Source organism: Anomaloglossus baeobatrachus, chromosome 4 (genome assembly GCF_048569485.1).
Source record: "Anomaloglossus baeobatrachus isolate aAnoBae1 chromosome 4, aAnoBae1.hap1, whole genome shotgun sequence".
Taxonomy (NCBI): domain Eukaryota; kingdom Metazoa; phylum Chordata; class Amphibia; order Anura; family Aromobatidae; genus Anomaloglossus; species Anomaloglossus baeobatrachus.
In genome coordinates this window covers 651559124-651571773 of record NC_134356.1, presented here as the reverse complement: position 1 = coordinate 651571773, position 12650 = coordinate 651559124, and positions in this window count along the sequence as shown.

The following is a 12650-nucleotide window of genomic DNA, read 5'->3' as shown; positions in this document are numbered from 1 at the left end:
AGATGACCTCTCTACTAATTCCAATTTATCCGCAAACAAGCTCAATATAATATCTCAACATGATAAAAAATAACCCTGGACAGACCATATCATGACCATCACAACCATAGGAAGGCCAAACATAGACACCTATAGCATATACATCTCACCACAACTAAACACTTGTCATTTTATAGCAACCTTCTATGGATATGTTGAGCTAAGAGAAAAGGTAAGGAGGGAAACATCTGCGATTCTGGTTATAACTTGTCTACTACTTTTGTCCACTATGAATCATAATGGAAAAATAGGACCAGATACAGGTTTTAGTCCTCTACTGCTTGGGCTTTGTTCTCTAAATTCACACATGGCTCTCTTAAAATAGAGCTTCAAGGACGGTTTTGTGTTGTCATGAATCAACTCCAGGTAGAGCCCGCTATATTACTGTTGCGGCAACCAAAAACGTAATTTTGACGTTTTGATATTTTTTTTCGCTACACACTTTACTGATGAAATTAATTCATTTTATAACATTATAAATCAGACATTTTTGAGCCCGACGATATCAAATGTGTATTTTTTATTATTGCTTTATTTTCTATGGGGATTTTTTTATTTTTTGATATTTTTAAAAACATTTTATTTGAACTTTTTATTGATTTTTCAAGTTCCTTTAGGGTACTTGAAGCTATTCAGAGCGATGCTTCAGCTTCCTTCTGAACAACAGAAATGCTTTGAGTGCTGTCGCTTTGACAAGAGTCATCAGCTGAACCCCTGCTGTCATAAAAACCCATTAGCACCCCGTGATCGCATCACAAGGCCGTCGATGGCAGCGGGGCATGGCACAATCTCTCCAGAGTGCGTTTGATCACACTGTTAAAGTTTGACTACGTGATCTAACTAGTTAACAGATGAGAGTGGATATCCGATCCACCTGTTAGCTGCACGTCTGCTGATCAGATCAGTCAACATGTGAGGGGAATAATGCAGGCTCGCCACACGAGCCCGCATTAAAGGGACAGATACAACCTAGGACATAAAGGTTCATCCAAGGTTGTAAAGGGCTTGAAGGCTATCAGCAGAATTTTGCTATGGAATTTGAGAGCAGCATGATGTAGGAGCAAAGATTTGTATATTGTCAGCTAGTTGCCAGTCAGTTGTAGGGGCTTGGTTATGCAGATTTTCATGACTGCCTTGAAACATGATACCTATTTCTACAGTGATAATCTGCTGATAAATCAGTGATTGTGTTGATACAACAGCACAACCAAGTATGTGTTACAATGACTCAGATAGCAGGGAACTGGGGCCCCTAAGCTGTCCCTCAAGCTAGGGAGCCCTATGCTACTCCTATTTTCAGGGATACCCCTAATGGTGGGAATGCCTGAGTCCCCTTCCTGGTCCTGCTCTTGACCAGTCAGAGGACAAAAAGACAAGAGTGTAATGAAAGTAACAGTAGACAGACAAAGGAAAAACCAAAACTCTGTCACACAGCACGCCCACACATAGGTAAAGACAATAAGAGATTCAGGAGGAAAGCACAAGACAAGAAAAGAAGATACAAAACAACACAACCACACCTAGCAAATAGCAAACTTTTCATCAGAGAATCATGGACAGCAGGTCAACACCTGTGTCTGCCTGTGTTGATCCGAGACACCAGAGAAACCATTGGGCAGAGTGTCAGAATCTGCAATGTGAACAGAGTCCAACGCCACCATGACAGTAGGCGAAGTTTGTGCAAAACTGCGTGTGACAGTACAATCAGGATATTTGCCCCAGCTTATGTTTGTCTTAGATTACATAGCAAAAAACTGCAATGCTTTTTATGCCACTCTTTTAACTCTAATTCACACCCCTTTTTGCCAAGTCACACCTTTTTTATACTAAGCCATGCCAACTTGCTGATTGGCACACAAAAACTGTGTAACAAATACAGGGCCGTCACTAGGAATTTCAGGGCCCCATACTGGCAAAATTTTTGGGCCCCCTTTAGACTCTACCCAGGCTCTACCTCAGCTCTGTCTCCACACCTCATGTCCCATCTTAGTTGCTGCCCCCTTTCTGGTGTATATGTCCTCCTCCTGGTATATATGTCTCATCCTGGGGCCTCCTGGTATATATATATATATCCCCCTCCTGGGCAGACTCTGGTATATATGTCCTCATCCTGGTCTTTGCCCCCTTCCTGGTCTACCTCCTGGTATATATGTCCTATCCTGGGGGCTTCCTGGTATACATATATCTCTCCCAGCTGGGCACATTCTGGTATATATGTTCCCAGACTGGTTTCTGACCCTTCCTGATGTATATGTCCTTCTCCTGGTATATATACATATCCCCTTCCTGGACACATTCTGGTATATATGTCCTCATCCTAGTTTCTGCCCCCTTCGCATACAAATTAGTCATGTATAGTAGCTGACGTGACACTGCTGGGCCCCGCTTCTGAGGCTGTGACTGAGGCCTGGTGAGGAGGGTGGCCCAGCCTGCCCGGGCTTTAATAAAGCTAAGTAATTACCGGTCAAGCCCCCCCTCTTCACCAGGTCCCATACACCAGTCATGGGTTTTAATGCCCTGATGGTGGCCCTGAACATACATATTAAATGTGGTCAAGGCATTTATGTCTGTTTTTTGGTACAAATTGGGCCGAATTTTTGGAGCATTTATGATAGTAAATTTCCCCCAATATAAGGCTTTCACAGGGTATCGCCTATCAGGGCACAATCCTAAGTTATTTTCTTGATGATTATGAAAATAGATTCATTCAGCTAATAAAGTAACCCAGCAAATTCACTTTATAACTTACTGTTCTTGCAGATCCTAAAATGCATATAAGAGTTTTCTGGGTCCGTTGGTCTCACCCGAATATTGCGAAACTGCATAGAAATGTTCGGCTGACCAGCTGTAAAGTTGCAGGAGCAGGAAAGGTGCGCAGGGATCTCCAGCCAACATCTTGGCTGACAAGCTTCCTCTCTATAAAAGAAAAAAATAAATGAAGAAAAAAAAATTAAAAATTTCACTTCAATCTCCTGTAAACCATACAATATTTGACAATCAATATTAGCTATTTAACCCCTTCATGCACCCTTCCATATATGTATAGTGCCGGTGTATGGAGCAATATTCCCTACAAGGCAACTGCCATCTGAAATGCACAGCCAACATCTGCCCATAACAAAAGTAATTGTTGATACCACCATTTGCTGCTGTTTAACTATTTAAATGCCGCTGTTAATCATTGACAGTGGTATTTAAATAGTAATAATATTTATATAGCGCTATTAATTCTACAGCACTTTACATAGAATGGCGGAGGGGTTGGGAACGCCGCTCGCCTGGGAACGCTGGCGCTCAGGTCCGGTGCTTCTGCTCCTCGGTGGCTCGAGCACGGGGCCGGACCCGGGGCTCAAGCAGCGCCTCCTCGCTCACGAGTGAAAAGGGGAGGTTGTTGGTGGGTGTTTGGGGATGTCGGTCGTGACGCCACCCACAGGTTGTGGTGACGGTAAGCACCACCGCTGCTGGTGACGGGGGATCCTGGGAGTGATGGCGGAGAGCAGCTAAGGTGTTGACCCCTCCGTGGGTAGGGGCTGTTGGTCCCGGGGCCGGATGCGGGGAGGCAGCGTGGGCGCAGGTGCAATGTTGCAGTGCAGCGTGGTGCCGGATGGCACTGTTGTACTCACTCAGACACAGAAGGACAGAGTCTCTGGTAAACCAAACGGCTGGATGGACGGGGCCCGCAGCCAGCTGCGGTGTTCTCACTCTCCCCGGACGGGTTGATGGTGGCTGTCGTTTCCTGCACCTGTAAATGTGTATTTGATTCCTATGGCTTCCCACGGGTAGTCCGCTCCCTGGCGTGTACGTGTCGGGAGAGCCCATTTTGCCCACAGGCGCTGGCCCTTGGATCTCTGGCCCTTGGCGGTGGCACTTATCCGGATGGGTTGGACTGTTGCCTTCTGACGGGACTTGGTTGGGAATGAACCCCTGAGGTCCAGACCGCAATCAGAGAATTTGACTTTTTCGGTGGCTCCTAGCCTAGTCGGGGTCTGAGTACCATGCCTTGGTGCTTGGCTTTAATCTGCTCCCCGGTTCGGTACCGGTGGGCCACCGCCCGACCCCGGTCCTACGGTTCCGCTGACCTCCACCAACTCCTGCAGATGGCCACCACCGTCTGCCGACCTTGCTGATTGTGCCTGGGCTCAGACCCAGACACACAGTTTCTACTCCTCTCACTTCCACTCTCTAACACCATCTACTTCTCAACTCACTGTCTTTGCCCGCCTCCAGGCCTGTGAACTCCTCGGTGGGCGGGGTCAACCGCCTGGCTCCGCCCCACCTCGTGTGGACATCAAGTCTGGAGGGTAGCAGCAAGGATTTTTGGTTGACTGGTGTCACCTACCGGGGGAGGGGTGTGTGTGTGTGGTGTTACTGTACTGTGACCCCTGGGGGTCCAGGGCATCACAGCAACACTGTCCCTGTTGGGGCTCACAATCTAAAGGGTGCTTTACATGCTGCGACATCGCTACCGATATATCGTCGCGGTCACGTCGCTAGTGATACACATCCAGCACCGGTAGTGACATCGCAGCGTGTGACACCAAGGAGCGACGATCAACGATTGAAAAATCGTTCAAAAACAAAGATCACATCGCTCCTTTTCTTAATATCGCTGCTGCCACAGGTACAATGTTGTTCGTCGTTCCTGCGGCATCACACAGCGCTATGTGTGACACCGCAGGAACGACGAACATCTCCTACCTTTGTCCACCGGCAATGAGGAAGGAAGGATGTGGGCGGCATGTTATGTCCCACTCATCTCCGCCCCTCCTCTTCTACTGGCCGGCCGCTTAGTGACGCCGCAGTGACGTCGCTATGACGCCAAACGCACCTCCCTCTTGAGGGAGGGATTGTTCGGCGGTCACAACGACGTCGCTGACAAGGTATGTGCGTGTGACCCTGCCGTAGCGATAATGTTCGCTAAGGCAGCGAGCACCAAATGTCGCATGAACGACGGGGGCGGGTGCTATCACGCTCGACATCGCTAGCGATGTTGCAGCATGTAAAGCACCCTTAAGTTCCCTATTAGTATGTTTTTGGAATGTGGTAGGAAACCGGAAGACCTGGCGGAAACCCAAGCAAACATTCAAACTCCTGCAGATGATGTCCTTGGTGGGATTTGAACCGAGGACCACAGTGCTGCAAGACTACAGTGATAACCACTGAGTCACTGTGCCACCCAAACAGCACTATTGCATACACCAGCACCTGATGGCCACCTTCAAAATGATCACGGGGTACCAGTGGCTTACTACAACAGTCATCTTGTAAGCCATAGGGGGCATTACCAGTGTGAGCCATGTAATTACTGACAGTCTGATCTCCTGATCTACATGTCTCAGACTGGTATCGCCTCCTTTCACTTACAATAAACTCTAGAGGCAGATTCTCAGGGAGATCTATTGCCATCCCACAGATCTTAAAAGCATATTTACATATTAAGAAAAAATAGATTTCTTTGGAATAAGACATCAGATCCTAGATATCAAGGTATTATTTACTTTTAACTTTCTATGCCTACATGCCCATATAGGTGGCATAGCAGGGCTTAGCGTACAGTCAGATTTCCTTTAAGGGTACCTTCACACTTAGCGATGCAGCAGCGATCCGACCAGCGATCTGACCTGGTCAGGATCGCTGCTGCATCGCTACATGGTCGCTGGTGAGCTGTCAAACAGGCAGATCTCACCAGCGACCAGTGACCAGCCCCCAGCCAGCAGCGACGTGCAAGCGACGCTGCGCTTGCACGGAGCCGCCGTCTGGAAGCTGCGGAGACTGGTAACTAAGGTAAACATCGGGTATGGTTACCCGATGTTTACATTAGTTACCAGTGTGAGCAGGGAGCAGGGAGCCGCGCACACTAAGCGCTGGCTCCTTGCTCTCCTAGCTACAGTACACATCGGGTTAATTAACCCGATGTGTAATGCAGCTACATGTGCAGAGAGCAGGGAGCCGCGCACACTGAGCGCTGGCTCCTTGCTCTCCTAGCTGCTGTACACATCGGGTTAATTAACCCGATGTGTACAGCAGCTACATGTGCAGAGAGCCGGAGCCGGCAGCACAGGCAGCGTGAGAGCTGCGGAGGCTGGTAACTAAGGTAAATATCGGGTAACCACCTTGGTTACCCGATGTTTATCTTGGATACAGCTTACCTCAGCTGTCAGATGCCGGCTCCTGCTCCCTGCTCGCTTCATTTGTCGCTCTCTTGCTGTCACACACAGCGATCTGTGTGTCACAGCAGGAGAGCGGCTTTGAAGAAAACGAACCAGGGCTGTGTGTAACGAGCAGCGATCTCGCAGCAGGGGCCAGATCGCTGCTCAGTGTCACACACAGCGAGATCGCTAATGAGGTCACTGCTGCGTCACAAAAAGCGTGACTCAGCAGCGATCTCGGCAGCGATCTCGCTGTGTGTGAAGCACCCCTAAGGCTAATGTCACAATCAGGGAAAATGTATGTGTGCTTTCTAACAGCACAAAGAGTGTAATCAGCTCCCTGCTGTGGCCAATAGTGTAGTACCGCATCCTACTTGAACTTCCAGCATACTGCTGGATTTCAGGTTTTTCTTGGTTTACTCCCTGTGTTATTCTTGTTGTTTTGATCTTGATGCTGACCCTGACTTTGTGTGTTTTGCATTCCTCAGCTAGCCTCGCTGCACTTTGGCTGACCACCTGGTATCTGACTCTGGCTGTTACTCTGACCATGGTTGTCTCTTAATTGTGCCACGGTTGTGTCCTTTCTGTAAGTGACTCTGCTGATTTGACTATCTTTGCCTCAAACCTGCTCCCTCGATTAGCAGCCACTTGATGTATGCAACCAATTGGACCTCACACTAAGTACAAGATTGAAGGCTATGGTTCGTCCAGGATCTAAGAGACAAAGCACCTTAAAACACTAGAAGTCCCAGAGAGGGGTCATCTAACATTTCTACCTTTGGAACCCAGAGAGGGGTCGAATGACCTGAAGGATTTTAGCTAACATCCTATAATCACCGTCTTTTGTTCTGTAATTAAGGTCATTATTGTCGCACCACAGAAGCTTGTTGTTTTTCATTGAGTTTAGCCATTTGGTTTTTAGTTAGTTCTATTCAGTTTATTGTATTTGTCATTTGACCCTTTTTCGGGACTTCAGGGGGAGCTCGAAATTTTTGGGACTTCTAGTGTTAGACAAGTCTGTCTGAGGTAGATTTTTGGGGCTTACAACTTGCAGCACACTTTACAGTCAAGAGGGAACTCGGAATCTGGAAGACTCAGCTTGGCCTTGCATTGCATGGTTGACTCTTCATTTAAAAACGTTGTATAGGAAAAATGAGAAACTGATGATGACATATTCGAGGAATATTACTGCTTGAAGTATCAGGAACTCATCCCACAATGATCTGCTGCACTCCTCAAAGTTATCGGCGATCAGAAAAACCCCTTCAGACTTACTATTATATGGTAATTTTTTATCAATGGACATTCTCTTTTAAGGGTTTTTATAAAACCAAAAAGCATCATCTATTAATCCAACCAGTGGAAAAAGAAATGGCAATATAGATTTTTTGGAAATAGGCCAAATATATCTTTGTACCGTGTTAGCCAGTAGAGATAAAAAAAATTGTTTAAAAGAACAGAGAGTCCTCAGTGGTTGATACCTTTTAATGGCTAACTGAAAAGATGGTAATAATTGCAAGCTTTCGAGACTACTCAGGTCTCTTCATCAGGCATGGTATAACACAAAATCTGAAGAGTCACGTATTTATACACAACAGGACTTAGAATAGTGCAGTAAAAAAAAAAAAAAAAAAAAAAAAAAAAAGAACAAGTTATATGAAACAGAACTATCTCTATGGCAGGGGGACAAGCTGTTCTAGCCATAAATACTGATGCAGTTCAGTGTGAAAGTTTTATTGTCCTTTGATAAGGGTCTGGTCCAGGGCTGTGACATGCTCGGATGGTCAGAGGAGCACATCTTTTAACTGATGTAAAAAGACATGAATCCATGAGACACATTCATTCCTTCTCTGAATGTGTCAAAGGTCATCATAAGTTTGTACTCCCATAGTCTCCTGTCTCTCTGGGACTTGAAGTTTCCTTTCAATACCAGCAATTTCATGTCCATGATGCTGTGGTCTGGGTTACAAAAATGTTTGGCCACAGGTAGATCCATCCTTTTTTCTCTAATTGTGTGGCGGTGAGAATTCATCCTTGTCCTGAGCTGTTGTCCTGTCTCCCCTACATACAGACCCCCAGTTGGACATTTGGTACATATAATTAAGTACACCACATTGGTTGTGGTGCAGCTGAACGTACCTGGGATCTTGTAGTCCTGATGTGATCTGGGAATCTTTATCTTGTCCGTTGTCAATATTAATGGACAGGTCTTGCATTTTTTCTGGTTGCAGGGAAATGTTCCTGTTGGTGTTGGAGAGGACAGGGAGCTTCTGACAATGATGCTTCTTAGATTTGGGGGCTGTCTAAAACACAGAAGTGGGGGGTCTGGAAAAATAGATTTTAACCGGGCATCTTTTTGCAGTAATGGTTGTAGTTTCCGTGCAGCTCCTCTAAACACCTCCAGATGTGGATTGTAGGTGACTACAAGAGGGACCCGGTTGTTCTCTTCTTTGGTTTTATAATGTAGAAGATGGTTTCTTGATATTCTGGTGGCTCTTATAATCTGGTTCAGATTATAAGAGCCACCAGAATATCAAGAAACCATCTTCTACATTATAAAACCAAAGAAGAGAACAACCGGGTCCCTCTTGTAGTCACCTACAATCCACATCTGGAGGTGTTTAGAGGAGCTGCACGGAAACTACAACCATTACTGCAAAAAGATGCCCGGTTAAAATCTATTTTTCCAGACCCCCCACTTCTGTGTTTTAGACAGCCCCCAAATCTAAGAAGCATCATTGTCAGAAGCTCCCTGTCCTCTCCAACACCAACAGGAACATTTCCCTGCAACCAGAAAAAATGCAAGACCTGTCCATTAATATTGACAACGGACAAGATAAAGATTCCCAGATCACATCAGGACTACAAGATCCCAGGTACGTTCAGCTGCACCACAACCAATGTGGTGTACTTAATTATATGTACCAAATGTCCAACTGGGGGTCTGTATGTAGGGGAGACAGGACAACAGCTCAGGACAAGGATGAATTCTCACCGCCACACAATTAGAGAAAAAAGGATGGATCTACCTGTGGCCAAACATTTTTGTAACCCAGACCACAGCATCATGGACATGAAATTGCTGGTATTGAAAGGAAACTTCAAGTCCCAGAGAGACAGGAGACTATGGGAGTACAAACTTATGATGACCTTTGACACATTCAGAGAAGGAATGAATGTGTCTCATGGATTCATGTCTTTTTACATCAGTTAAAAGATGTGCTCCTCTGACCATCCGAGCATGTCACAGCCCTGGACCAGACCCTTATCAAAGGACAATAAAACTTTCACACTGAACTGCATCAGTATTTATGGCTAGAACAGCTTGTCCCCCTGCCATAGAGATAGTTCTGTTTCATATAACTTGTTCTTTTTTTTTTTTTTTTTTTTTTTTTTTTTTACTGCACTATTCTAAGTCCTGTTGTGTATAAATACGTGACTCTTCAGATTTTGTGTTATACCATGCCTGATGAAGAGACCTGAGTAGTCTCGAAAGCTTGCAATTATTACCATCTTTTCAGTTAGCCATTAAAAGGTATCAACCACTGAGGACTCTCTGTTCTTTTAAACAATTTTGGAAATAGGCCCAATTTCTTGTTCTCACTCTGTATTAAGTGATGACGGCTATAAGGATTCGTCCTTCTTGCAGTGATGTCCTAGCTGCAGCTACCAGCATACATCATGTCTGAATGGATTTGCCATCATTATTCATGGCACAAATGAGGGGAAGATTGAACTGTTCATACTACTGCATAGGAGGAGAGGGAGGGTAGGAAGCTGGAGTGTGTAGAGCCACGTTCCCAAAGTTCAGTCCTCAAGATCCACCAACAGGACGTGTTTTCAGGATTTCCTTAGTATTGTTGGAATCATCACCTGTGCAGGTGACTAAATGGTCACCTGGGCAATACTAAGGAAATCCAGAAAACATGCACTGATGGTAGATCTTGAGGATTGAAGTTGGGGAACCCTGGTGTTGAAGTTGGTACTGTCACAGATAACAGACAGTCCTGAGGTGTCCAGCAATAGAAGGTCATGGCGTTTGGCTGCTCAAAATGCTCCCTGGCTTTCTATTGTTTCTGCTGTCAGTATTCAAGGAACCAGGTGTCTCCTCTGCTTGGTTTTCCTCCCTTTTCCCTTTAAGACCCAGCAGAGCGTCCCTCCCTTCAGCTGCTAATGTCTGTATTTTCCCTTGGTTTAAAATACTCTCTTTTTCCCTGGACTTGTGCTGGTGACATTCAGTTACTTAACGCTCTGGCTGCAAGCAGGAGGCTTGCACTCATCTGTGGTATTGTTACTGAAACTTTTCTGAAATTCCACGTGAGTCATCTGTGGATAAATAGTTCATTCATTTTCCCTTGTGTGTCCTCCTTGTGTCTTCTTTAGTGTTTAGTGGGTTTGACAAAGAGCTCATCCCACTCCTTCCCTATTTAGGGCCCAGCACTAGGGATACCTAAAGTCAGGTATCCAACTCAAGCACATAGGTGCGAAATCTATCTAGGGTGGTTAGGAACTCCAAAGACCAGCAGTAGGTTTGATATGGGGTCACCATCTCCCTCTTCCCTAGATTGAGGGTTCTCCTTCCTTTCCCTTTCACCGTTCGCTTGATACTTCCCGTACCTAGCCTGATAGGTACTCTACAAGAGAGAAGGACTAGGAGAATAAAGAATGTGCCCGGAGGCAGGGGTGGATTCAGCCAGTTCTGTCCAGTTTTGGAGAACCGGATGTTAAAATAGCAGCTGGTTCCCAGAACCGGCAAGAAACAGCTGCGGCGATCCGGTTCCCTGTATTCATTTGTGTTAGTGTCTCTTTAAGACACTAACACAAATGAATCCCCGCACCTCCGTGCCGCACTTCCGGGTACAGTGCAGCTTGTCTGCTCCCTAACCCGGCGTGCAGCGATGCGCTGACGCTGCAGAGAGCTCCTCCTACTGCTGTCTGTCAGCATCAGCGTGCAGAGACAAGCCGCGGAGGAGGACGGAAGACAGAGGAGAAGCTGCCGGTGCTTGCAGCAGGTAAGCGCTCAGTGAGCCGAATCTGCAGGGAGAGGGGCCGCATAAGATGGCAGCTATATGTGGCTATATGGGGAGAGGCCACATAAGATGGGAGCGCTATATGGGGAGAGGGGCCACATAAGATGGGAGCTATATGTGGCTATATGGGGAGAGGGGCCACATAAGATGGGAGCTATATGGGGAGAGGCCACATAAGATGGGAGCCATATGGGGAGAGGGGCCACATAAGATGGGAGCCATATGGGGAGAGGGGCCACATAAGGTGGGAGCTATATGGGGAGAGGGGCCATATAAGGTGGGAGCTATATAGGGAGAGGGGCCACATAAGGTGGGAGCTAAATAGGGAGAGGGGCCACATTAGGGGGGAACGCTATATGGGGAGAGGGGCCACATAAGATGGGAGTTATATGGGGAGAGGGTCCACATAAGATGGGCGCTATATGGGGAGAGGCCACATAAGATAGGAGCTATATGGAGAGAGGCCACATAATATGGGAGCCATATGGGGAGAGGGGCCACATAAGGTGGGAGCTATATGGGGAGAGGGGCCACATAAGGTGGGAGCGCTATATGGGGAGAGGGGCCACATAAGATGGGAGCTATATGTGAATAGGATCTGCAGGGGAAAAGGAGCTCATGGGATGAGATCTGCAGGGGAAAGAGGCCATAATGGGATGGGATCTGCAGGGCAAAGAGACCACATGGGATGAGCTCTGTAGGGGGAAAGGAGCCACATGGGATGAGATCTGTATGGAGAAGGTCGCCCATTCCAATTTTAGCAGGGCTCCTTTAATAATAATTTTTAAAAACTGTAGAAAAACCATTTAATACAACATGACTGGAACAACTGGTACTGGACAGGAGAGTGAAGGTAGAGGAGGGGAAGGAGATTTTACTTTAAATTACTTGTATTTTTTGGCTGAGGAAACTGCGTGAAAATGGGTGTGGCTAACAAAATGGGTGTGGTTACAGAATGGGTGTGGTTTTCAATTAGGCGGGGTTTACAGAGAACCTGTTGTTAAAAATTTGAATCCCACCCCTGTGCCTGGAGGCACACTGATCAGGATTTCTTAATTTGTATAATTACTAAATATATACAATGTGATATTGATAGATGAAACTTTTGGACATTTCCGGTGCTGTGAAAAGTTAGAGGACCGACAGAGGGGGATGAAGATACTAAAAAACTGAACTTAATAAATTTAAGAACACAAAGGAATATCAAAATTAGAAAAAAGTTACATATTAAGATATTTGCAAATCTATATAGTTTTATTTTTCAAAAATGTTTAGATACAAGAGTGTGTATACATATACTGTATATGTATCCATATACATATAGCTATAGTTGTATAGATATACAGCACACTGAGAAAAACCTAAATGTTCATCTACTTTTGCACTGTGGTATAGGTAATATTTTTTTACTTACTTTCCAGAGTCATTCCGA